The sequence below is a fragment of the Anas acuta genome, chromosome 1 (genome assembly GCF_963932015.1).
Source record: "Anas acuta chromosome 1, bAnaAcu1.1, whole genome shotgun sequence".
Lineage (NCBI taxonomy): Eukaryota > Metazoa > Chordata > Aves > Anseriformes > Anatidae > Anas > Anas acuta.
Genome location: NC_088979.1, coordinates 111,382,037 through 111,408,413, shown reverse-complemented (window position 1 = coordinate 111,408,413; position 26,377 = coordinate 111,382,037). Strand labels below are relative to the sequence as shown.

The 26,377-nt window shown below is 39.1% G+C and overlaps 1 long non-coding RNA gene across 2 annotated transcripts in view; it reads left to right on the top strand.

Moving 5' to 3' along the window:
- LOC137861444 (uncharacterized) overlaps positions 1 to 25,500 on the top strand; it is a 34,219-nt gene extending 8,719 nt beyond the window's left edge. Inside the window, exons 4-6 of one of the 2 annotated variants that reach the window (XR_011099604.1) lie at positions 3,611 to 3,777; positions 9,855 to 9,999; positions 24,101 to 25,500. This is a non-coding gene — a long non-coding RNA (uncharacterized lncRNA). The remainder of the gene's footprint in view (positions 1 to 3,610; positions 3,778 to 9,854; positions 10,000 to 24,100) is intronic. The other variant, XR_011099605.1, reaches the window with a different exon arrangement.
- The last annotated feature ends 877 nt before the right edge of the window (positions 25,501 to 26,377 follow it).

Sequence of the window (26,377 nt, the reverse complement as noted above, 5' to 3'; positions counted from 1 at the left end):
ATGTTCAGCTCTACAGCAATGTTCTGCACTGCTGTATTAACACAGCTGAAAACTGTAATGGATGGTCCAATGACTACAGGGTGGTGGTAGCTGTTTATAACAAGCACTTATGTGCTTAACGTGATGTAATTGTTAACATAAGATGTCTACACAGAAATAAATCCACTTATTAAAGTGTCTGGGAGAACTGGCCAAAAAAGAAATACGATTTTCAGCAAAGCTGCTTTTTTGTTGTTTTTGTTTTTCAGAAAGCAGATCTGCTGCTTAGCAGACTCAAACCTCCTCAAAGAATAGCTTAAAATAGTAAATGCCCTCCCCGTATAGACCGAAAATCTCTACTAGAAGTCACTGACTGAGCTAGCATCCAAAGGACATAAATTTGATGTACATTTCCTTCTTTGTCATTTAAGAGCATCTCTTTCTATGTTAAACGGGGGTGGCTGATACAGAAATTACTCTGATCTTGTTTTCTAGCTCCATCTATCACTTCAGACATGACAAGGAGCTCAGGCTAGCAGTGCTTGGAGGAAGGGAAGTACAAGATTTGAAGATCATAACCCTGTCACATTACAGTTCATGGTGAGGTTGGCCATTTATACAAATTCATTCAGATGCTCCTTTCAAGACATATTTATTGTATCATACAAAACTGGCCTATAAAATGCTTGCTCAGAGCAAGATCAGAAGATTATGTATATCTTCCCCTGGGATACTTACAGAAAACAATCCTATGGGCAAACGGAAGATTTGTTTTCTGGCTTATTGCAGTATAAACAAAAAAAGCTACATATAATAAGAAAAAAAAAGGATAATATATATTTGATGTAAAATTTGAAATGGTGTTTGCTATTTCAACAGAAAATTTCACTACTTCTCGCTTCAAACTTAAGTTTTGGTTAATGGTGATGAAAAAATGATGTATGAAAATGGACAATCAGTGTTTACTACAAGATCAGCAAAGCCTTAGAGAGCATTCAATCCTATGCAAAAATAAGACACCAATAAACTTAGCAAAATACGTGATGAAAAGCGATGCATATATATACATTAAAATGTGCTTTCCAGTTGCAGAAGAACTGTCATAAATTCAATTTCTGCCTTTGAGTTTAGGATCAGACCTTTAATCTTAAGCCAGAATTTGAGCCATACAATTTGAATGAAGTGATTCCTCAGTAAAATGATTACATTTTACTGATAGTCGTCGGAATCATCCAGTTAAAGATGCCAGCAAAGGGGATTAGTATCACAGTGATGAAAGGTAATGATGGTGCTGTGTCTGGGTCCAGGTGCCTTCAGAGAAATGTATTTTATTTTTATTAAAAAAAAAAAAAGGCCAGGAAAAAAAAAAAAAAGAATAACAACAGAACCCTGTTGTTTAATATAGGTGAAATGTTGGCTGAGTCGAGCAGATCAAACATTGATTCTAAAGGCAACAGAATGTTGTCAATAGTAAACATGCTGGGAAATCCGTTTCCAAAAGTTTCATTACCAATGAAGGGTTGACATGGGTATAGCAGTTCTTGCTAAAATGTCTTATTTATCTTCAGTGGTTCCTTGCATGCTGGAAGGAAGCTCCAGTTCTCTCTTTCTTCTGGCATAACTGGATTATTGCGAGAATTAACCTGTCTAGGATTTTGTATTATTTATGTGAATCAATACACCATATTTCTTAAAACCAGAGAGTGCAGCAGAGCTGGTTATAAACCTTATTAAAATCTGACCATTGTCATCAATTGGCAATTCATAAAATGATCTGTTAAAAAATCATAACCTGTAGTCTGTTGTGTCAAGAACGTTCCCCTGTTAGATCCATGCAATTTCAGTACAACTTTTTCTTTTGTCTGTTCATATGCAGGCATAACAGTTAACGAGTGATAATTTGTAAACAAGAATATGTATTGTGCAGATAAATAGACTCCCACTGTTGAACAAGTCCTTAGCAGTTTGCATTAAAAATAAATACAGATTGGAAACTGGAATGCAATATTTATTTTAACAGCAGGACTTTATCACTGGTAGCGTTCCCTGATGTTTTCAGGATTAAATAAGCGGTTTTTAAAATAGATTCAGTAGTCCAGAAGTTTGAAACAGTTTAAAACTTTTGTTAATAACAAAGGGAAAGATGATAACAATCAGCAGTTCTTCACAATATCAAGAAATAGCATCTGCATTAACTGACCGAGAATTGCCAGTTACGTCAGTCACAGGTCTGTTTACCCACTGACAATTGCAGACATAACAAGTGAAAGAAAGTAGTCACAAAGATTTCCACTGATCTCAGTACACTGAAAAATACTGGGGAAAAGGTCTTTCTTCAAGACACAAAACAGATCTGGAGTCCATACTCTATTAAAAATTCAGAGGAAAGAAGTGTAGCTATCATTACGATGTTAAATATTTCCAGTATGTACTTCTCATTAATTCAGTAAGTGCTTAAAAAAAAACTTGTCAAAAGTTCCAAAAATTGTGAAGTTTTCTTTACTTTCCTGAGAGTATCACATCATAAAACTTGCCTTCAACAGCTATTCTCAAATTCTAGACTCAGTCCTGTTTCCCCCACTGTCGTTGATGTGCTTTAGGTGAGAGAAAATATGATGCTCAGGGGATCAGTACTGGTGAACAAAACAGTTAAGCTCCAAGTTCTAGATTCGAGCCAAGCTTAGACCATAGTGGTCTTGTGAAGAGCTATCAAATAGTAACGAGAAAAGCAAGAACAGAGTGAGAAATGTTCACAAATATTCTTTTGAATAAAATTGTAGTTTTACTTTCTTTTTTGATCCACTTTTGCTTTTAAAGCATTATAGTAAAAAAAAAAAAAAAAAAAAAGTAAGAAAAATGAAAGCATTGGAAGCACTTGGACAAGAACAAGTTTGACTATGTCCTGAGTTCACAGTGAGTGTACACTGTCAGCCCACCTATTTAAGCATGCTTTGTCTTGCTCAGGCATCTAGTTAAGTCATTTCATGATTTGTGCTACTTGTCATACAGCAAGAATGTTAAAAGTCTGAATACCTCAAATATTTTGGGGGGAGGTCATGTATTGCAATTGGTTTTTGAAATAGGTATGATCTATAGCGCTGAATGGAGACAGAATTCAGGGTGACTGACCAAAAGCAAAGCAACATCAAAGGAATAAATCCACTGAGTAAGTTCTCCATTGCTGCATCCACCCCTGCATTAAGGAGATTGAGTCCATTTCTTTGGAAAAAAAGTTAAGAGAAATACTTGCAATTTCATTGAACTCATATTCTACACAAACTCCAGTAACTCAGATATGGTAGTACTTTTAATTTGCACTGTCTGACCTTGTGAGGGAATAGGGTATAGCTGCTGTTCTCCTGTACCTTTTTATACTTATCAAAAAGGCACTGCAACCTTTTATATGAGTATTTGTTCCTTGACCAAAATTTTTCATTCTGGAAAGAAAAAAAAAAAAAAGGGGGTGGGGGGGGAGCAGTTTTTAACCAGCTCACTTTACTGCAGTGCAAAGTGCTGAGATATGTATCTTGGAAGTTGTAGGGCTAATGGAATTTAGCAACATGAGAATTGTTCAAAATTTGGCCATTCTTATCAGAACACACCTAATTGCAAGCCTATGTCTTACAAACAGGAGACATAACTTACTGCAGAAGTGAAGATTTTTCCTTGGAAACCTCCGAAAGAAATCTCTGCTGCTTCCCAGTTGAGAGCTATTCTACAACACCAAAATCATTCCAGAAGGTTTAGAGTTGTAATTTGTCAGACCGCAGTTGCTCACCAGAAAAGGAATGAGTCAAGGTAAGTCAGAGCTGCTGACTGGGATCCCACATGCTTCAACCTTTCTTACTATAAGGTGACTTCTGGAAGTAATAACATTGGAATTGGACTTTTCACATCCTGTTTATCATTTGCCTAATAGTTTGTCATTTATATGTGCTACTAAGGACATGCATATGCTTAACCTACCTGCCTATGGCTTACAAAATCTTGATTTTGGTGAAAGCAGACTTCCCAGGCATCTTTTTATCTCCAGTTCACACTGAACAGTCAGGGTAAATTCAGGCTTAACAAAATTGTTCGAGGGGCATTGACGTTAAAGATCTGCCCAGAAAACTTTGTTTTGGAGTGTAGCTGAGCAGTGAGTGTTGGGTTGCCCACTGACCATGGGGTTGACCAGAAGCTTGCAGGAGGACAGGACAGAGAAACTGAGTAGTTCAGTGTGGAAGAGATGGATTTGGAAGGACTCTAAGTCTCAGCTTTGCACAAAGCGTGGGGGACTGAAAGCGGGGAACTACATGCAATTGTTCTGGTCAGGTCTTCCTGACTGTGGCTGTGTTTTGAGTTTTCTGAAGGAAGTGTAATTAAGCTATGCTCGGGTGCAGAGCATTAGGAGACAGCTGGGCAAGGCATCAAAAGAGGCCTCCTGGCCTGTGAGCTGCATGTACCTAGCTCTGCTTGCCTGGGATATGCTGGAGGTAGGCCTGAGTCCAGCCAGGTACTTGGCTGATCCCAACCTTGCCTTGCTGACTTAACAGCCTGACCTTAGACCTGCCTTATCACAACAGACTTGCCTGTTGATTGGGCTCAGTAGATGTTGATTACAGTCATTGAACCCACTCTGCTTGTCTTGTTTGGCTGCTGTGGCTTTTGGCACCTGATGATTAGGTCTCAGCATCAAACCGTGTGTTCCTGGTTGAGCAGTGGCCCCCACCGCAGCCTGGTGAAATGAAACACAGTGAGTAGGAGATAACGTGTTTGAGGAAGAATGAGATCAGTTTTTGAGAGGCTAGAAACAGTTGTATTACAAAGCTATTTTGTGGAGAAATAGATTTTCTCTGCCCAATAAATTTGCCACAAGGGATGATAGAAATAATCCTATTAATGTGAAGCCTCATAGGCCAACAGAACTTTAAAAGACCAGGCATCCGTGGAGGCAGACGTATCATAACTGGGTGGGCTTGGACACGAGGTATTGACTTGGGTAGTGACGAGGCAGGGCTTTATCTAAAACCACCAGAAATGTTTCTGCTAACACGACTGAGGGGAGGATTTTACCCTCTAGAATTCAGCAGATGCATATGTTTTCAGAAGGCTAAACTATAAGGCTTTCTCTTTTGTTCTTACTATTGCCATAGTAAAGTGCAACATATGGTTAAATTTTCTGTTGGAATATGTTAACGAAGCAGACACTTGCGATAATTATACTTCTTTATCCAAACTCTCTGATTTGGCAAGTTGATCTATCAGCATTCTGGGGGATTGCGAAGATTTATTTATTTATCTTTTTTCCTTAGTGCTCATCGTATATGAAATATTTCGATTGGTTGGCAGAAAGTGCAGTTAAACATTTCAGAATGTTTAATTTTGAATTAAACATTCTGAACTTTTGAAGATATTCCTTTCCTTTTTTTGTTGTTGCAGTTCTTTTTTTGAGCGATGTGTGCACTGTTTTGATTTTATTTATTTAATGGTAGCACAAATAAGTTTAATCCTTCATTTAGATGATGCCAGCTGTCCATTGTGAATGTAAATGATGAGCCAGTGGAACTGTGTGGTTGCCTTGAACAAACATGTGAAAAAGAAATGTGTTGTTGCACATTGTGCAGGTGTCTCTGTTGTGGGAATCTCTTTACTCAGAGGGTATTTAGTTGATATGTTGTACAGCTGGTCAAAGAATGCCTTTAGGCAATTTAAAAGTTTCCACAGGAAATGAAATGCTTTGATGGAGTTTGCTGCAAAACATTATTTTGTAAAATCCGGATAATTTTGACAGTCATCGTCTTAGACTCATAATGAGATCTCTTCCTCTTGTATTCAGTTTCCTTTTCTTTTCTTCTTTTTATGACATTTATACAGTACACTTCAGAGTTTTTTTTAAACAGGGATAGACTATTTTTTTCCTCACATGGCAGGATGAATGTAGACAGTGTCTTTTAGTTTGTGGCTGGAAACCATACAGAGGGATACTAGGTAAAAGGTGGTGTGGACTCTCTATGGTGTGAAGATAGTGAAGGAAAAAAAAAAAAAAAAAGGTGTTGTCAATTCTGCTCAAATCTGTGGTTCAGGTGGACTTGTGACTACCTTGCTGCAGTCCAGAAAGCTTTCCAGCTTGTCGCTGCTGGTTGTGGAAGGTTTGCTCTTTTTCTCCTCCCTGTTTGTGATTACTTTTCAGTCCAGTCATGATTTATCTTTATTGCTACAGGACTATTGGACTGCTTAATACTATCTGTCTAAGAAGACTGGCCTAGTCCATGGAGCATAGACTGTGGACTCAGTCAGTCTAGCTGTGCTTCATCTGTGGATTTTTTGTCTTAACACCAATGATTTAGTCATTCATTCATTAAAGAGACAGGGAAGCTCTGGGTGTTTGTTTGTTTTCTCTGAGTGATACTGTGACAATTAGCTGTCAGCTTTGGGTTACACCATTCCAGGGGCTGATAACCCACGAAATGGACAAAATGTAGGCCTTTGATCTGCTTGGGATGTGCAATTTTCTTTTGCTGCTGCCAGCTCCCATCTTTCTCTGTCCATATTATCAAAAAGGCTGGAAATAATTTTTTTAATCTTTATGGAAATTTCAGGTTTTCAGCACAACCTAGTCTTAGGAAGAAAACATAAATTTGCAATAAGGTGTATGTGACCAAGAACATGCTTTTAATGCAAAATCACTTTGTGAAGCTTGACTATAGTCATTGCATGTACTTAAGTACTAACAAAAATGAATTGCTTGCACTCTTACCTGTAGTGTCGTTACAAAGTGAATGCTATTTCTTTCCATAAAGCTTTGTACTCCACAAAATACTTTTTATTTTTCTTTCTTTTTTTTTTTTTTTTTCCTAAAAGCCATTTCTAGATTCCTATTCCAAGGGTGCTTGGAACATGGCAGTTTAAAAGACGTATGATACCAAATAGTAAGGGGGTTCTGCAGAGTAGGATTTCTGTTACTCTAGTGGGAAATGTACACTCAACTAATTACAAATGCACTCGGAGGACTGCAGATTAAAGTAACAGTATGTTCTTTCCAGCTCCAATTTCATCAGAATAATTAAATACACCTTCAAATCCTTTTGTATTCAGCAAACTACTAAGTATGTTCTTAAGAGCCATTGAGTTCCTAGCATCTTAAATGCATTCTTGAAGTTAAATGCATTTAATAGGAAGAAGTTTGAATAGAAAGAAATCTGAAATAAATGCCTGAGTTCCTCACAGTCAAAGCTCTCAAGCAACTTAACTGAGAGCAAGTTGCTTAATGAGAAGAATGCAAAGCATGAAATCTTAGTGACTGAGATGAAAAGAAGTTCCCCAAACAAGTAGCACTGTCAAAACTTTAAATACTAAAAAAAACCTTTCCGTCCTTCTTTAGTCTAACTCTAGTGGCAAAACATGAGCCATTTGAAGGAACTGTAAGAGGAGAGAAGGCTGACGTAAGGAAGAGGCAGTAACTGTGTCAAATTGTTTAACTTCTGATGTAAGAAAGCATAGGACTGCACAGGGATATTTTCTTTAGCATCATCATTCAGCGTGTAATTTAATGGCATATGTTTTATGTTGGTGCCCTTTGACTGAAACCCAATGATTCAGTTCAAAATAGAGCAGCATTCGAAAGCTCACAATATTAAAATTCAAATTGAATTCAAGAAAGGTGAGGCATCCAGTTGGGTGATATAGATGACTTCCCACATAACCTCAGGTTTGGAATGCAGTATTTTTCTGTGAGTGAAGGCTACATAGAAAAGGAAAATCCCTATATTTGTGTGGAACCTAATGAACTCTGACTGGAAATACCAAGCTAAGATGGGGAGAGTTTGTGGGAGCTGCACTTAATTCCCAGGGGTGTAAAGGAGGAGAGGAAACATCACTCTCTCTCTCCAAAGTGGTTCTAGTTCAGTATGAAAGCCCAGCTTGACCTTGCCTCATGTGGGGAAATAAGATGACATAAGCAGGATTTTCAGTGTATTGTTAGGCACTCAGATACGTGAGGAAGAGAAAGGTTATGCAAATTAATGCTTTTTTTGACTTTTTTTTTTTTCTAGAGTGCTGACACAAAACACCGATGAGGTTTGTTGGGGGGTGTTTTAAATTAGAAACTTGGGAAGAGTTGACAGTTGATGAAGGGTACTGAGGTCACCCGAAGACATCTGGCAGGACTGTCAGTCACTAATGCAAAGGCAATTTTGCCAAGTTTAGGATAGGACAGAAAATAGAGCTGCGCTGGAGAAGGAATAGCTGGAGGTCAGAGTTGAATTCTTGAAAAGTAGCAAGGTTGCAGATGTGAATGACATCAAATTAGGCACAGGGCTAAAAGTACATGGTTTAAATTCTGGATTGCTCAAAGGCACATGCTTACAAGTCTGTTTAATTTCTGAGTTTAAGCATACACAGCAAAATCTACAGGGAAAAAAAGTAGCAGTGACACAATTTGAAGGGTATGTTGATCAGAGGCTTCCAGCAGACAGTGAACGTAACTACCCCTATTTATTGGGACCTGTGGTTTTAGGATACTGATTTTCTTTTATCCCCCCTGCTGATTTTCTACTTTCAGGAACGCTAAGTCCATCTGCATGATATCTTTAATTTCTTGCTATCACCTTTCCTGACTGCTAGCACAGGCTTTGCTGATAGCTTACTGGTGAGGGTTGGTGATAGAGATTTTGAAAATATCCAGAGAGGGTAGATGCATTTAGAAGTATAGACAGTATTCTTGATTTTTTTCATTGCTACACTGACTTCAGTGGTACAGTAGAATTTCTTTATACCAGCTGAGGACCTACCTGTGTAGGAACAGCTGGTCTGAAAAGTGTCTTAAGAACAGACCTTTATGAAGTGTTGTACAAACACAGATAAACCAACCCTTTCCCTGGTACAACCTGACACAGAAAATGACATTTAGGAAAGCAAGAAAAAAAGAAAGCTGTGATCTAAACACTGGAGTGTATTCTTTGAGCAGAACTACAGGTGCTTTTTTTTCTTTTCTTTAAAACTAAAATGACGTGTTCTGAAGTGCTCTTCCTGACTAATTAGTCTTAGCCTGATGATACGGTCAGTTGTTCATAGTACTGCAATTCATCACTGGAGAACTGTATGCAGCTTGAGATGGGCCTGACCTAAAACACAGATCTGAGCACTTGCACATTTTGGGGAAGCGAGGCATCTGGCACAGCCTTCAGAACTGAATGCCGTCTTTATTGTGAACTCAGGTAAACTTCAGATCCAAATCCCCCAGTGCTTTAGGGAAGCAGAATCTAGGCTTCAAAAGGCTTGTCCCTTCAAAGTGCTGGGCCATGGCAGCAGAGAATGAAATAGATAAAGAAACCATGCTGATAATAAAGCCCTTTGCTTTTATACACAAACACCTTGGAATTTGATCTAGCTAAAAACTTTGACGTGGCTACATACAATATTTCTGCAAAAGAATCCTCACTGAGTGATTGTGCGTTGCCACTTCTTAGGGAAGCAGAATTCTTGGCTACATGACAAACCTTGATACTCACAAGGACAGTCCAAAAAATGTAGACTATAGTGTGGGTGGGGAATAACTATAAAAGATTGGAGTGAGATCGTGAGATTTTGTGGAATGTTCTCATTATGTCAGGACTAGTTATTCACTTTCTGGAGGAAATGCTTACCTCTTGGTTATATTAAAGCAAGGTTTTAGGTGGTATTAGCATATTACTCTGGAGACAGCCATGCTAGCTTTCTGAAGAGTTTGTTGAAATTCTAAGTGCTAAACATTATAAATAATCTGTAAAAACTACATGTGAGTACTCTTACAGAATTTGATGATCTTCTAGCTTTATAAGCCAAGGACAAAAACATGGAATTTGTTAATGCACAAGTGACTCGAGGGCTTAGTTCTTGCTTTTTTTTCATCTTAGAATAGCTGGCTTGTTTAGGCCACCTGATTGCAAGTGCAATTTCAGTTACCTCTGAAAAGCCTGCTGAAGTCACTGGGGACTGGATGAACCAAGAATGGCTCTTGACCCTTATTGTTTAGAATGGCACAAATCCTCAGGAAGTAAGGTACTACTTGGTAAAAGTTTCATACATGCAGAACTGCTAATGCACCCGTTCTCCAGATCTTTATCCTCACCATTTTCTTGGGCTGCTGTTTAGTGGTAGTGACATAACCATGCTGTTTGCAGGCCTTGTTGCCTTCTTAGGAATCATATCATAGCCTGTTACAGAGTTCCTCTTGCCTGGTCCTCCAAGCCTGCCCTATTGCCAATTCCCCTTCTGTTTCAAATAAGAGCAAGTTGTTTATTCATGGTTATGTAGAGATTTTGGTTACCAATAAAATAAACCAATATCATGGTTTATTCATGTAAATTAGGTGGACTGTTTGCACTTTTGCCATGTACATGAATTGGGCCTGAATTCCTTAGTAATTTGCCCCAGTACGACTTGACAGAGGGTTGTGGTTTTCTTTGTTTTTGTTGTTCTCGTTGTTTCAGCATTGTTTCCACTGAAGAGAAGTAAATAAATATCCATAACAAAAAACTCAACCCCAAGCCAACTGGAGCTTTTTTTGTTTCCTTTTAGTCTGATAAGGAAGTCCAGGCTAGTTTTTAGAGCTATTTTGCTCTGGAACTGCTAGATTTAGGCCCTATTCATATATATATATATTGAGGTATCCCAAGTTAGGTTATTAGCATAGAATAAGAAAGTCCAGCATTATTGAAGAGTTTTTCACTTGTGCTGTCTTGAATATTACTGCAGGCTTATCTCTACATTTATACATTTCATACCTCTGCAGTCAGGACTACTTCTAAAAAGAAGTCGTCTCTGGTAGGTCTTTAATTTTAGGTGAAATAAAAGTATAGGTGATGTAGCAAGGATAACTTGATCGTTAGCTTTCAAAACGCACTGGAAGCTAAGCCATCAAATGTGCAGTAATTCATTCCTAGAAAATGAATTTAAGAAGTTTCTGTGTCTCCCAAGCTTAGCTGTTGGTACTCAGACTAGTAGATGAGCTTGTAAGAAGTGAAAATACCTGTCAGTATGTATGTATATAATATTTATATTGTGTGTATGTACATATATTTAGTTTTATGTGGCACTTTTAATTGTCATCATCGATTAAACAATAAGACTTCATGGATTAATTTAGTAGCAAGCACAAAAGGTTTTTTGTTCCCATGATTAAGTGTTAGACTGGCATTTTAATGTATTCGTTTAAAGGTTTTAATATTTTTGGGGTGCTATTCACAGAACACAGTTCTATATTCTGAGGCATTTGTGCTTGCCTTTTCACTATATTGTAATGAAAAGGCTCAAAACAGAATTGATTAACAGGAAGCCTTTCCAAGGTACAGTGCAAGTCTTGCAAGGGATTTAGGTGCTTCCTTAACTCACATGCCATAACAAAGCACTTCCCTGGTGATTTGTCCACAGTCACGTAGGAGCTCTAGGAAAGTACCTGACAGTGAGCTAGGAAGACCTGAATCTCACCCTGGAGTTTTAATCAACAAAAGCATCCCTGCTTGTGTTGTTTCATTGTGCAGTGACTTGTAATTACAGCTTGTGTTGAACAGAAGTGCATAAGCAGTAGGATAGAAGCTCTTGTATCTTGGTAAGTTAGTGTGAAGCAACCTAAGGACCTCATTTCAGAAAGAGTAGTCTGCTTGATGATAGTTTTCCTGCTTTTTAGGTGATAAACCATTGCCTACAACATATCATTTATATACCTGTAAAGAATACATCTTAGTATGGCTGTGTGCATTTGGAGTTATAAACATGACTGTGTACTGTATGGGAAGCTGTTTAGGAACCTTATGTGTGTTATCCCTGTATGTAATGTGGAAGTGAATCCATGCAAGTAAGGTTATTGGTAGTGGACAGTTGAAAAATCATGAAGAGAGGAAGAAGTCAAATTTCTCTCTAGGTAATAACAACCCTCAGCTTGCCTTAGAACTGGCAGTGCTTGTACTTCTAGTCTTTAGTGCTGATCTGGGCTGTGGTGCTGTATAATAAAGAATTAAAAAAGAAAAAAGAAAGTCTTTTCCTGTGACTTCCAGAATGTGTGTGCCAACAAGTGTGTGAATGTTAAACTTGATAGATTAGGAACGCGGGTATGTGCGCCACTAGCCATGCACGGTATGAATGTTAATACTCCTTGTTTCTATTTTAGACTTGTATTGCAAAGTGTGTAAAGGAAGGTGCATGGTGTGCTTCCAGGTGCTGCACTAAGGTGTTGTTTTGTGCACTGTGCCTGGTTAAGGCATAACTGGAAAGGGTAACTGATACAAGTCACTTGGGATTTGGCATTTATCTGGTACCATAACATGTCAGTGCTATAAGAGGTCTAAAGCCTTATGAGCTGTAGAAGTGTTCAGATTTGTGAGACCAGAGTTCATTAATACTCTTTTTCTGTTGTGTTCCATAGTCCAGTGATTTGTGATTCCCCCAAGAAGTGTACAGACCAAATGGCTTCGTGTACAAGAAAAGTCTTGTAAAAAGAAAAACCTGGACCTGAAGCTGCAAGGCTGTATGGTTTTGGGAGGAAAAGGTGGGGGAAGGTTGGTCCTGTTGCTGTTTTGTTCAACACAAAGGTTCAATTTCCTTGACAAATGATGGACACAGCCTCCAAAATTGGAACTCTGATCCCAGAGGGGCCCTGTGTTATTATAACATAAAGAATGGTTATTAAACTGTCAGAGGGTTAATAGTTTCATCTTAATAATCTTGATAGATGGTGCACATTTCACCAGTGCTCCAAAAGCCCACAATGAGCTTTAAAATATTTTACTATTGGCTTGCCCTTCATTTCCCAATGAAGTCTAAGGAGAACTCTTCTTGCTAATAAATTCTTTATCATAACTTAGCTGGTTTTCCCCTTATAGAAGGGAAATATATCCTTTGCTGTGCTTCCTGATTAATCGTTCTAATTTTATCAGGAAAATTAAATTCTCTTCTTTATCTTGGAAGTTATTTAAAGAGGTCTGAGCAAAATCCCAGCCCATGAGCCTGATGACTACTTTGCATAAGCATCTCTACGCTTTATTAACTTATTACTTTTTAAGTGATTTCTGTCTGAAGGATTCCTTTCAACTTTGAGGGCCATTTGTCTTCTATTCTCAGGATTTCAGGATGACAAATGGGATGTCAGATATGACTTACCCTGAGATGTTAAAGGAGTCATATAGGATAGCTCTTACCCCATACCTCAACATGTTCTGTAGGATGTAACCTCTGAAGCTGGTCAATTCTGATGACAAAAATAAATATCTGAATAACTTTACAATGGGAGAAGTAGCTATTCCCTAAACTAAAGTAGTTCATAAAGTATGTTGATCGTTTAATAAAAAAAAAAAAAAAAACACTAATAAGATGTGTATATATAAATATGCATGGGAGTTGATCCCAGTCATGGAAATTCTATCATAAAAAAAAAAAAAAAAAAGATTAAATAAAGGAGTGTCTCAGTAATTTGAAACAATACAAGCCAGTACTTGGCTTTTCTCAGTCTTGTATCATGTCCCTGAGTGTGCAGAGCTAATGAAGACAGACAACATCTCAATTTGTATATACTTACCGTAGTTTCCACAACTAATGTATGCTGAATCCAGAAATCAGGTGGATAGTCTCCCCGAATTGACTTACTCTATTCTATCCTCATCATTGATGAAAAGGATAACAGTTTGCAGTGAGGTAGAACTATAAAGGATATAAAACTTCATGCTTTAGGTCATAAGCCAATTTGCAGTTGTGTGTGTTAAGGAAGACATTTCCCATATGGTTATATTACTGTGAAATTACGCTTTTTGTGTAGAACCTATTGTGCCTTTTGGGAATTACTGTCTTCAGAGATGAGGTATGGGTCTGGTGCAGCAGTTTTGATACCAGGGAGTTACCTTTTTCCTGACAATGATGCCTACACGCAGCTCCTGAACAAGATAGGAGATACTGGTGAGGTGAATCAAACATCGTGCTTCTGGGATTAGCTGGAAATGTTTTTGTTGTTGTTTTTTTCCTTTAGTCTCTAGGTTTGTGTTCTTATTATTTCTACTACAATTTTGACATCCACAGCCTGCTGATGATTTCAGGGCAATTTCTAGAGCTAGCAGCTTTCTGCTGTTTTATACAGAATTGCCATGGTATTCGGAAGAATTCATCAGTAAGAGAACATTAACTTGGGATGGCTGATACTGGAAGGTACTGCTGGAATTTATCTTGTCCAACCCCCCTGCTTAAATAGGACCACCTACAGTAGGCTGCCCAGGACTGTCCAGATGGTTTTTTGAGAGTCCCTAAGGATGGAGACTCCACAACGTCTGTGGGTAATCTGTGCCATTGCTCAGTTACCCAGTAAAGAAGTCAACACAGTACAGAAGTGTTTCCTTATGTTCAGAGGGAATTTCCTGTGTTCTCCTTGTACCCATTGCCTCTTGTCCTGTCACTGGGTGCCACTGAAAAGAGCCTGGTATCATCATCATCATTACACCCTACCTCCAGGTGTTAATATCCATTGATAAGATCCACCTCGAGCCTTCTTTTCTCCAAGGTTGGGCAGTCCAAGCTCTCTTAGCTTTTCCTCATAATACTCCAGGTGCTTCAGTCACTGGATCATCTTAGTGGCTGCCTCCAATATGTCCCCAGAGCTGCTTTCCAGCTGGCCAGCCTCTAGCATGTCCTAGTGCCCCAGGGACTGAGACTCCACAGGAGCAAGAAATTCCTCCATAGGTGCAGGAGAGCTACTCACTGGTAGTTGACCATTTTTTTTCTGCTCTTTGTGCAATGTATTCAAGAATAATTTGCTTTCTACTAAAGCAGATTAGGTTATGACAATAATGCAGCTAACAGCATACTGTAAGGTAATTTAAGCTATAAAGTTTGGAATAAGATACTAAAACACCTGTGAAAACCTTTTATTGATTGCCTCAAAGGGATCTCAGGATAAAACATAGCTACAGAAAAGAAAAACAGGAAATATGAATGCTACAAGGTTCTGTTCTTAGAGGCTCCTCATACATGGTTCACTGCTTACTTTTAAGTTTTAATACTTCACAATCAATTAAGCACCCAATGTTTGTACATAACCATTTGAAATGTATGCATTTACCAGATTAAATTTGTACTAAAGCATCAAAAAGTCTCTCCATCTTTTTTATGAATAAGTATGAATTAGATTCAGTAGTCAGGCATAGCTATATATGATATTAAGCTTGAGGAGAATATGGTGTAAGAGTGGCCATGGTGCTGCCACCCTTATCTTTAAATGCATTGAAATATCTGAAACCTCACAAAGTCTCGAGCAGCATCTTATGGTAAAAGAAGAAACAAAATAACATGTCTTTTGTCCTTCACTGTCAACATGATGACTCATAAGCATTCTTTTTCTTTGCATCTTCCTCCTATTAAAATCATTCTGTCTGAGCAAAATGACCTGTGACAGATGACAAATACAGTATAGTTCATGGACAAAAATAACACTCTAAATTGGATATATTGTGAGAGCATTGTAACCTGCTATGCTGAAGCTTAACTGAAATGCAAAAGACATTTTTCTTCATTCTGGCACATATTCTCTACGGCATGACTTTCCATGTAGTTGATTTAATTAAGTGCAGGATGAGTCTTCCTTGTATTCAACTCTTCTGGTTGAAAGGTTGGTTTCTGTGACTTTATATGGAAAATAGCAACAGCAGGAACTGACTGGTTAAATGTGTGACTGCAGATCAGACTCAATACGTGTAATGTAAACTTTCTGGCTTTGTTGTTTCAGTCTGAGGTTTTGGAGATACTTCAAGCTTCCATCATCAGTGTGGAAACTGGTTGCTTGCCTCTGCAAAGCCAAGGCAGCAGCAGAATCTTGATCTAGGACACAACATAAATGCTTGAATGCTATCCTGTTGTGGAATGATGGTAAGTTTCTTTACCATTAAGAAAGGAAACTGAAGAGGAGAGGACGCGTTAAGTCTTCAAATGTATAAAAAGCCTCTGTGAAGAGGGAAGTGGTAAGTCTGTTCTTTGTACTCATGTTGGGTAGTTCAGGAAAAGTTAGGATTTATACTGCTTCAAAAAAGATTGGTTTACACACTAGGCAAAAGCTACACACTAATCTCCAAAGGGTTTTGGAGGTAGTGTTTTTTCTAATGGTAAGGTTTGTGGAGCAAATTGTGCAAGAAACTTTTGATTTCTCCATCAAAGGGGATATATAAAGAACAGGTTGGAAAGCCTGTCATGAATGGTCTAAATACAGTGGTCCTGTGTTGGGACTATGGGAGATGGAGTCACAGATTTCTTAAGGTCCCTTCTTGCTGTATTGTGCTATAAACTTGTACCATCTTCTGATGCACATGATTTCTGATTTCTGGGCACATGTTAAATTTGCTGCCATTTGCTTTTTTCTTCATGTAAATCAACATTTTGCTCCTTCACGGAGTAGATAACAAGTCCTTCCTTATGAAGCCACCTTTTATTCTGTTGTAGTATGTTAATTTGATTCCAATCTGCCATTTGTTAGAGCACTTTGACAAACCGATTGTTTTATCATCTCCTGTGTTAGTTTGAATCCCTGACTTTTGTAGCCCTTCTTCTGCAGTTGAAGTGTTATTTATGGTACCTTTTAGTAATTAATAGATATCAGGCATTCAGGGGTGGGGCTTTTTTCTTTGTTAGTGAGTTCTTATTTTCATGTGATAAAGGCCTCCTGCTCTGGAATTCATTTTCTCTGAATCTCACGTTCTTTTCACCAAGACTATATTTGATGGCCAGTGCTGTATGGCTCGCAGCTCTGTTGGTCAGTGGTTTGTGTAAATTTTATTTTTCGTGTGTGAGGAAAAGGTTTTATGTCCTAGGGGAGATAAATTCTCTGTTATGTTGGCATGGTCTCTATCCTCCAGTGGTTATCTGCTGCTTCAGAGGTTTGAGGGAGCTGTAAAGGCTGTCTAACTGCCTGGCTCAAGGTCTTCTCAGAGGGAGGAAACTTCAGGCATTAGAGTCCATCCAGCTATTTTGTGTCACTTGGGCTCAGGTCAGCACAGGCAGCAGAAAGAGACTATGTACAAGCATAATTTAGGGCAGCTTCAAAGGTCTGAATATTGGAAAGAGTACATAAACCACACTGTCTCCCTCCTGGGACTGACTGCAACTCAAATAAATGCAAAGTATTTTTGATTGAGTACTCTGATACTTGTGAGGATATAATAGCCTTAGACCTTGATGAACAGTTTTTAATACCATGGTTGCCTCAAGATGTAGCACACTTTGGGTTTGTCACTGTGCTGTTAATTTATTGGGAACTTTCCAGATGTAAAAGTAGTAGTCAGTGGGGAAGCCATTCCTGAAAACAGGAGTGGCACTATTGATGCATCTTAGTGGCCCATCCTGTGCCCATGGTATTCAGCATCTATGGCCATCATCTGGAAATAAACACACCTTATGGCTCATTAAAAGCTTGTAGGGTGACTCAAAGGGCATTAAAATGTTAAATTATACACATATTTCCTGAGGATAAATAACAGTCTTTCAGATCTTGATCACTGACTAGCTACATGTAAGTCCCATTCATACAATTCATATTCAAATGATAGGGATTTCAAATCAGCCAAGAGTGAAGAAACAAATTTAGAAACAGTGGATGGCAGTGATAGCTTTGAAATGGGGAGCCGTATCTTCACAAGCGGAAATTGTTTAGGTGCATAGGTCAAGAATCTCAAGTCTTCAGTGCAAGATTGTGTCCAAAAGGCCTGCTGAGATCTGGAGTTGTTGAAAGAGGTATTGAGGAGAAGGAGAGAAAAAACCAGGATTTTATCTCTGTAGGGCATTGGCAAAGCCTCTGTTGATTGAAGTACTTAGTTCTGATAACTGTATTTTATGATTTAATGTTAAAAATTATGGCCAGTATAGAAAACAGGCTCCAAAGTCATCCACAAGACTCTTAGCAATGTGAAATGGAAAGCCAGTTAATTCTGTGTAGGTATCAGAAAGATGACGGAGATGATTTGATTGCAAAATATAAGTGCCTTCAAGGAGAGAAAGTACTGGGTACTAAGGGGCTCTTCAGACCGGCATAGAAAGATGCAGAAATCAGCAGCTGGAGGCTGATGCTGGGCAAACTCTGATGTAGGCGTGAGGCAGTTTTAGCTGTGTGTGTGCCACCTCTGGTGCTAGCTCCCTGAGGAAGAGTTTTTAGGTGCTGTGTTTTAAATCAACACTCAGTGCCTCTCTGGAAGACATCCTTGAGCTGTGAAAAAGTTATTTGGCTTGATTAATGGGTAACTGCATAAAACGTAGTGGCATGTGGTATATAGGAGGTCATGCAAAATGACTGTGGTGGTCTTGTGTGCCTCTAAGCCCTATCAATAAGCGTTTAAGTTAAACTCGAGCTCTGATCTTTCATTTTGTAGACTGATAGGTTGTTTGCATTTCATTTTATTCTCTAGTACAAGCCTTACTTTACGGGCTCCAATATTTATATACATGAATTGAGGAGAGGTGACTGCAGTTGCTTGTCGCTGAACCACATTATGGTTTGCGTTTGTGATCAAGACAGCCTGACCTGTGACCACTTGCTCAAGGACTGATGTGTCCTTGTCGGTTTTTGCTCCTATCCAGTGCTGTGGCTGTAAGCACCGCGCAGTCCAGCCCGCCGCGTTTGGGGCGAGTCAGCTCTGCCAGCTTTAATCACTCACGTTAGCCTCGTGAAGAGAAAGGAGCAGAAAATACCACTCAGCAAGGCGGTGAGGCCATGAAATTGTGTTAAGCCACACTCCCGAAAACGGCTGGATTTGCTATTTTAGTGTAAGTGTCTAAATGTTTTTGAAATTGCAATTTTCGTGTGCTGCTATGTGTAAAGGTGACCGCTCTGTGTTGGGCCCCCGGCAGCCGGCTCCAGACAGCTAATCAGCTTGATTCATTTGGCAGGGTGGTCGCTCAGCACCTCCTCTGCAGCCGTACAGCAGGATGGAGCTCCCCACTGATGTGCAAAGATATAATGGCACCTACTAGAAATGCAGAACTTCCTGAAGACACATGAGGGTTTAATTTTTGTGGCAGCAATATATTTAGCGGGGTACAAAGATTGTAACCCTTATTTGACTAGCCAGCAGCCATTCAGGGATAGAAAGTGCGTTGTCACTTGAGAAATCCTGAATTCCTGCTGGAGAGACAGGCCTGAATGAATGCATTTGTGCAGCAAAGTCTCTCTCTATTTCACTTCCATCGTGTTTTTAAAGTTGCAGCACTGAACGAAGTAAGGTTTGCGATGTTATGGTGTTTGTTGCCGAGTTTGGCCACATGATGGCACACATCAGTCAAATGAACATTACAGTATCATCGGAGGAGCTCCTGTGAATGGAGAATAATTAAGGCTCATACTAAGGGCTGTAGTGCTCAGGTTTGTGGTCCTTAGCCATCCCTAGCAGCAGTTTTAATCTACAATTTACCAAAATCAGTAAGGGGCAGTGGTGGTGTCTTAGCCACAAGCTGAAGAAATACCCGGGGTGGGGAACTAAAGGGGTGGGAAGCACAAGGAAAAAGCTTATCTGGAGGAGATAATAAATAAAAATTTAAATAAATAAAAAGGCACCAGGTAGCAAGAAAACTAACTTTTTTTTTTTTTTTTTTTTTTTTTTCTCCTGGATGTGCTGTTTTATTTTGCCTTGTTTTGGTCTTCACTTCAGAGGACTGGTATGAACACCTAGGAACTGGGAAAGGTTTATTTTTCCACCATATAGATGAGAAATAATGTGTTGTACTTGCTTTATGAGATGTCAGGTAGGAGATTTTTTTCCTAAATGGTCTTCTGCTAAATAATGTTCCTTGCCTCCCTGATGACAGCCATTGCTGTGGAGATGGCTGGTGAACACATCTAAGAATACTGTATGATTGAAGTGGTCTAGCATGTTATTAGTAAGTCAAATAGTGTTTAATGATAATCAGTCTCAAAATGTTATTATGAAATTTATACTTAATTTGTTACAGCCTCAGTGGTGTTAGTTCCTGCATAATGCATTCATTGCTACTCTCTCTGAAGAGAGTAACACAACAATTAATAAAACAGCACAACTTTATTGGTATCGTAGCTTTCAAGTCAGTTTATATCTATATCTATATATAGATATGTTTAACTTTCTTAAAGGAGAATTCAGTTGAATAGAAAATGCATAAGTGCATTATTTCACATTAATTCTAAAGGTAACAGCTGAAGACCAGTAGCCTATGTAGCAATGCTGCATAACCATATAACAAAAATCATAGTCACTGCTCCAAAAAGCTTGGAGTTAAAGACCAAACAGCAATGGGGTTATAGGAAATACATTAAAGGACTGTAGCAAGCTCTGTGGGCTCTTGCATTTTGCTGTGCAGAGAATATTAGAGGACAAAATGAGATGAATATAGAAAATAGTTATAAGGATATTTGCAGAGGTGACTGTAAGGAAGCCCTCCATTTTCCATTCCGTTTCCCCACAGTATGTGCTACCTGGCTTGACAAGGATAAAGAAGGGCACCTGAAACTGAAGGAAGAATTGGACTGGGATTTTCAAAGGTTAGACTAATTGCTGGGAGCTGGCTATCTTGATATTGCCGTTCTCTACCTCCCGCCATCACCCAGTAGCTTTAAAACCCTCCTCACCAGAAGGATCAAATCACTTCATTTCCAGTTCACCTCTTGTAGTGGCAAGGGAGGGGGATATCCCAGCCCCGATGCCTGTCTTGTGGGGGCCAGCTCCCTGCATTGCCATCCAAAACACAGAGCTTTCTGCATGGCCATCGGGAGAATTCCCTTAGGCCTTTTTGAACAGTGTTGTGCCTTTATTAATCACAATTTCGTGCATGTATTTCTGTTGTTAAGCACATCAGCAAAACGAAGGAAATACAAAACAAAACACAAAAACCCCAAGGCCTCAGCAAGTTCTTCATTCATAAGACAAAATGCAGTCAGATCCCTGAAGTCAATATGAAAATTCCCAACCTTCAAAAAAGCACTTGACATCCTAGTTAGTAAACAAACCCTGCATTCTTTGTGACACCAAGTTTTGGTGTGGTGTGTTCTGCCTTGCTCCCGCTCCCTCTCCTGGTGCTTTTCTCTCTTCTCCTCCTGCCCCATAGCTGGCAAGCGTGTTCAGAGGCCGACACGGCAACACCCATGCCTCTTTCAAGTTGAGCGCATTTGTTAGGCATCTGAGAGTGTTGCTTTACTGCCCTTGGGTACCCAGTCACGCAACATGAGAGATGCAGGAGTTCACGGCCTGCTGAGTGCTTAGCTGCTGCACTTTCCTAAGTGAAGGCAACCAGTGAGCAAGTACAGCAATTAGAAATAAAAGAAAATATTTTTCTGTGGGGAATGTTTATTGACCCCAGAGCTGTTACTTAAAATGAGGAAGAAAAAAAAAAAAAACAAAACACAAAACTGTCTCTGTAGAGAGAGGATTTTTTTTTTTTTTAAAAAAAAAAACAACAAACAAATATGCTTTCCTCCATCAAATTCATTGTATCATACAGAGAAAACACTGTGGTTTGAACTCATGCTTTTCAATCTACCTTTTCTAACTTTATTTCTTACAGTTAAGTGTCATAAAAAAGGAGTTTTGAAAATGACATCCGAATTCCTAGTAGGTATCTCGATCTGTGTTTGTCATGCTTTTCCTTGTAAAGAATTTTGTAAAAATAAATAAGTAAAATCCACTAGCTTTTATATATATATATATATATGTGTGTGTGTGTGTGTGTGTGTTTGTATGTGGCCTGGATTGTAGTCAAAACAGTTTTTCAAATGAGATGTTCAGTGCAAATCACATGCTCAGGATTTTATCTGTTTTGGCATTTGGACAAAACACGGGCCAAATGCTCAATCTGGTAAAAATCCCTTGGGGTTTTGACTGAACACAGATGGTCAAGACCTTGGTTTTACATCTTACCCAATTAAATTGCCTTCAGTCCCTGGCTGCCATATGAAGATACTCCATTAATTTGTATCCAAAGAAATGATATATTCCTAATAGGCTTCTCTCTTGTACCACTTCTGAAATAGTCAAGAACAGGAACTAAGTTTCATTATGGTATTTGTCATTGGGTAATCCATGTTGAGGTCTGCACTGTGTTGCTTGATGAATTTATAGATGAGACCTCAAGTGAAACTAGAGCCATATCAAGTTCTGTGCTCTTGCTTAAAAATATCTAGAATCTGTAATTAAGTTTCAGATCTGGTATTTGCATAGGAGATTAATGCAGTTCGATGCATTTCATTTTGATGGTTGACATGTCACTTTAGATACAAGTATGATGACTGGGTAAAATAGAAGGACTTCCAGAAACATTACTCAGGCTGGAAATGATGGAAGGATGCAAAAGAACAGCTTAGTTATATTCAAGCTTGCAAGGAAGGACATGTAGTGCTGAGACTGGGAGAGCCCAGAAGCTTTACTGTGAGACTAGAAAGGGTGTCCAAACAGCAAATGAAGGCTTTAATCTCAGGGAAGTGTTCTTATTTGAGTTCTTTCAGTCTCAGTCTGCAGGGTAGCTGTGGAATCAACCAGTCCACTACTGAGCTCAGTATTTTATGTCTGAATTAGTTATTGTCTCATGGTATCCTGTCTGGCAAGGCAATACTTCAGCTGCTGTGTTGGGCCTGCTGGCTTTTACTGGATTGTAAAGCAGGAAAGTCTCAGGAGTAGCCTACAAGGAAACCAAAACCCAGCACTTGGTGGCTCCAAGTGGCCTACAAAACCTTACTGACCACTGTGGCAAATAGCACTGTGTGTGTGCCTTTGGAAATGACTCTCATCTTGTTTCTCTGGCTCCACTCCAGTGGCATCATGACTTAGGCATGTGGCAGTGGGTCCAAGAGCACATGGGGAGCTCTGTCCCTGGTGTTTTATGCCTGGGAACGCCAAGCACATGCCCAATGCCAGCTTGAGAAAGATCCTGCAGACAAGTCCTGTGGTACCTCAGGTCAACTCACAGATGCAGCCCATAATGTACAGTAATGCGAATCAAGTTGTTGAGCTCCAGTTTGGCTTCAGTTATTAAGTGAACTTCCTTTATTTCAGATTGTTCCCAAGACTCCTTTTCCCTTCATACCCTTAAAAAGTGATCACATTATTCTTAGGTTGTTGCTTATGGGCTCGAATGGAATTTAAACTGCCTGGCTGACAATGATGAATGAATCAACTCCAAATCCCTTGATGTGGATCAGCTATATAGCATAACAATAATATTGTTGTTTAACATTTATATTGAAGTAATACCGTAAGGAATCTCAGCCATTCAGGGACCTATTTTGTTAAACACTGAATAAAGCACATAGCAAAACAACAAGTCTTGTTCTGAAGACAAGACTGTCTAAAAGACAAGATGTACCAGTAGAAAGAGACAAACAAAAAAAAGACAAGGAGTGGAATGATATAAATGACAGTTGCATCTTTACAGAGCTTTACAGACCGTGTGTGCTGCTTAATTTTCTTGCATGGTTGATCTGCCATGTTGACTCTGGATCTTTCTCAGCTCTTTCCCCTTTCATCTTTACCTGGGCTGTTAAACTCTTAAATCTCTTTTTTAAAAAAATAAAATAATAATAATAAAAAATTATATATATATATATTGAAAACATGAAGGAAATTCCCCACTGAACTTTACTATTACCTTTGGGTCATACTCTTTTAGTTGGCTTTCTGTACCTCAAATCCATATTCAGGCTTACTTGAACTAGTTCTTTTATGTAAGATGTTTGTGAAGCACCCTGTCAAATTCATTAATGAGATCCAACTGTATTGAAACTGCCGTGTTCCCTTCCTCACATGCTTGGTAATGTTTTCAAAATTATTATAATTAGGCTTGTCTGGAAAGATTCCTTCCCCCTCCCTCCCCCCCCCCCCCCCACCTTTTCAACTAACTCATCCTTGTTGGTGTTCATCGTTCCCTGTGTCCTGCGGGGGGGGGGGGGAGGGGGGGGGTTAAATCACTCAGCTGATCGGCCTCACCTTTTTCTCTGGCAGAGCAGTGCCACCAATCTTAGCAAGAGCAGATTTAGACCCTTTGTTTCAATAGTAGAGTTCTGTTGAATGCTTTTGAATGTCCCACTTCCCACCCTGGTTGTACAGTGATACAAAAATGTCTTAAAAACAGATACAGCTTTAAAATACTGTGTTAACTCTTGTGTTGTTTTTTTCTCTCCACATAGACAAACTTCATCCATACACTCCCATGAGCATGAAGACACTACAAGCATGTAAGAAAACACTGGGGCTCTAAGGCCATAATCCTGGAAATTCCTACATAGAGGTCCTGTATACGGGATTACTTTGTTTCCCTGTACCCTGTGTATGTTGTGACACAAAGCTCAGTTGGGTGGTCCCATGATGGTGTGTGCTGTGGTATCTCTGACTTGGGAACCTTGGGGCCTGTAGGAGCTCCAGGAGCTGAATGAGGTCCACTGGCATGTGCTCTGCTCCTGGGTTGGACAGCATCTGATTTGCCTGTTGCATTGGCTGCAAGTCCTTCATGTCTCAGTCCTGTCTGTCTTGGAAGATGCAGAGAGAACTTGCAGCCTCCAGACACCGAGGAGAACCACACCAGAGCTGGAAATTAAAATGTCCACAGTGAAAACCATCCACCTACGTAATTTTTTTAAGGAAACTTAACTGGACTAAAAAATGTACATAAGATAAATTGAAGACACATGGAAAACAAAATGCAGCCTCCTCCTGACCTGGAAACAGAGAAGATTTCCATCACTGGTATGACCAGGCCTTTTTGTAGCTAATTTCTCATGAAACAGTTAGATATGGTCTAGTCACAGGACACAAATACACAAATGTTACTTTTTGGAATGCATTCTTCTACCCTGGATGGCTTGTACCATGTTATTTAACATTATTTCTGTTACGTTGTGAGCCTGTACTGTACTAAGCTGTAAGCATTACTCAACTGTTGTCAAATAGAAACAGTTTTGGGTGCTAACTTTAAATGCCCAAGGAAAATGAGTGAAGTATATATACCTAAAATACATGAATAATTCCAAACAATAAATGATTTTGTGTGTGTGTGTGCATGTGAAGAAGATACAAAAAGACCATACCTTGCCCTGAAATGACATAATAATTGGGGTTACTGACGGATTACTGTGTATGTTCTGACATGACATTAGATTAAAATTATTGAATATTACTTGAAAGCAGGGTAATGCCTTGTCAAAGGCCTCAGACTACCCTTCTTGCACTGCACTGCCCTCTGTTTAGCTGCAGAATAGGTACAGGTTTGACCATTTTAGCATCTTCCTGCACTGGGGTTGTACCCGTTTAAATGTGCTTTGGTTATTGATAACTTTCTGGAGGCAGATGTGTTTCTGGATTAGCTAGGGAGAGCAGTGTGTCTCTATAAAGTAATTACAGGATTGCTGCTCAGCCAATTGGATTCTGGGGCAATTCAAACAGGAATTGTATACACATGTAAAGAAGGCTATTATGGGGCTGGATTGCATTAAAGGGAAAAGCCAAAAGCAGTGGATAAAACTGAGCAAAGGAACATGAAGGAATAGTGAGAAAAATAAATATATATGCCAATAAATTGCAAAAACTGGTTGCTGTGATTATGTGAGCAGTATGTCAAAACACATTTTGAAAAATGATGATATGCCATTCTTGTGAAGACTGCAGTATTGAAGAAAGATGAAATAATGGGAGAGAGGGATAAAATCCAAACACAATCTCATTTCTTAAAGCATATATTGTGTCCTGCATGTCCAAGTCCGACAGTGTAGCCTTCTCAGAGATGCCTTTTGGCCACCATAGGCCTTAGTCAGGAAAACATGCAGTAGCGTTTGACAAAATGTGCAGGAAGGGGAAATCTTGTTGTAGTTTATTGAATGATTGATGGTAATTTAAATCCAGTTCAGAAAAGCAGTTATGTTCTTGAATCATTTCTTGGCTAACGTGCTAATAAAAATGCACTGTATAGTGCTATTGCTGAATTTCAACCAATTTAATAACAAAAAGTTGCTTACTGAGGAACAAAAGGGATTCCTCCACGAGATGGATATCTGATAGAAATTACAGTCACAAAGGATTGGGCCTTGCTTGTATTTGTTAAGTAGAGGAAAACGTTACAAAAGCTTTACTGATTTCAGAGACAAGTGAAAGATGTGAGAGGCAGTACTTCTTGATTTAAAGTGAGATTTAGGTATGGGGGGAATTTAAATGTATTACCAGTCCTAAATAGCGAGCAATCCCACCCACCCAAAAAAGAAAAAAAAAAAAAAGAAAAAGATTTTTTGAGATTGTCTTCTCGTTGAAAAATTGTAATCAACAGAATTTAGGCTTCACAGTGCCTAAATTACATCTAAAGATGCAAATGTAACCTCCATTGTCACTCAGACAGACTAGATGACATAGTGTCTTGGTTTATGGAAAGGATCTTCAAGGGTGATGTCCCTGAAGCAGAATGGTCATCTACTATGGGC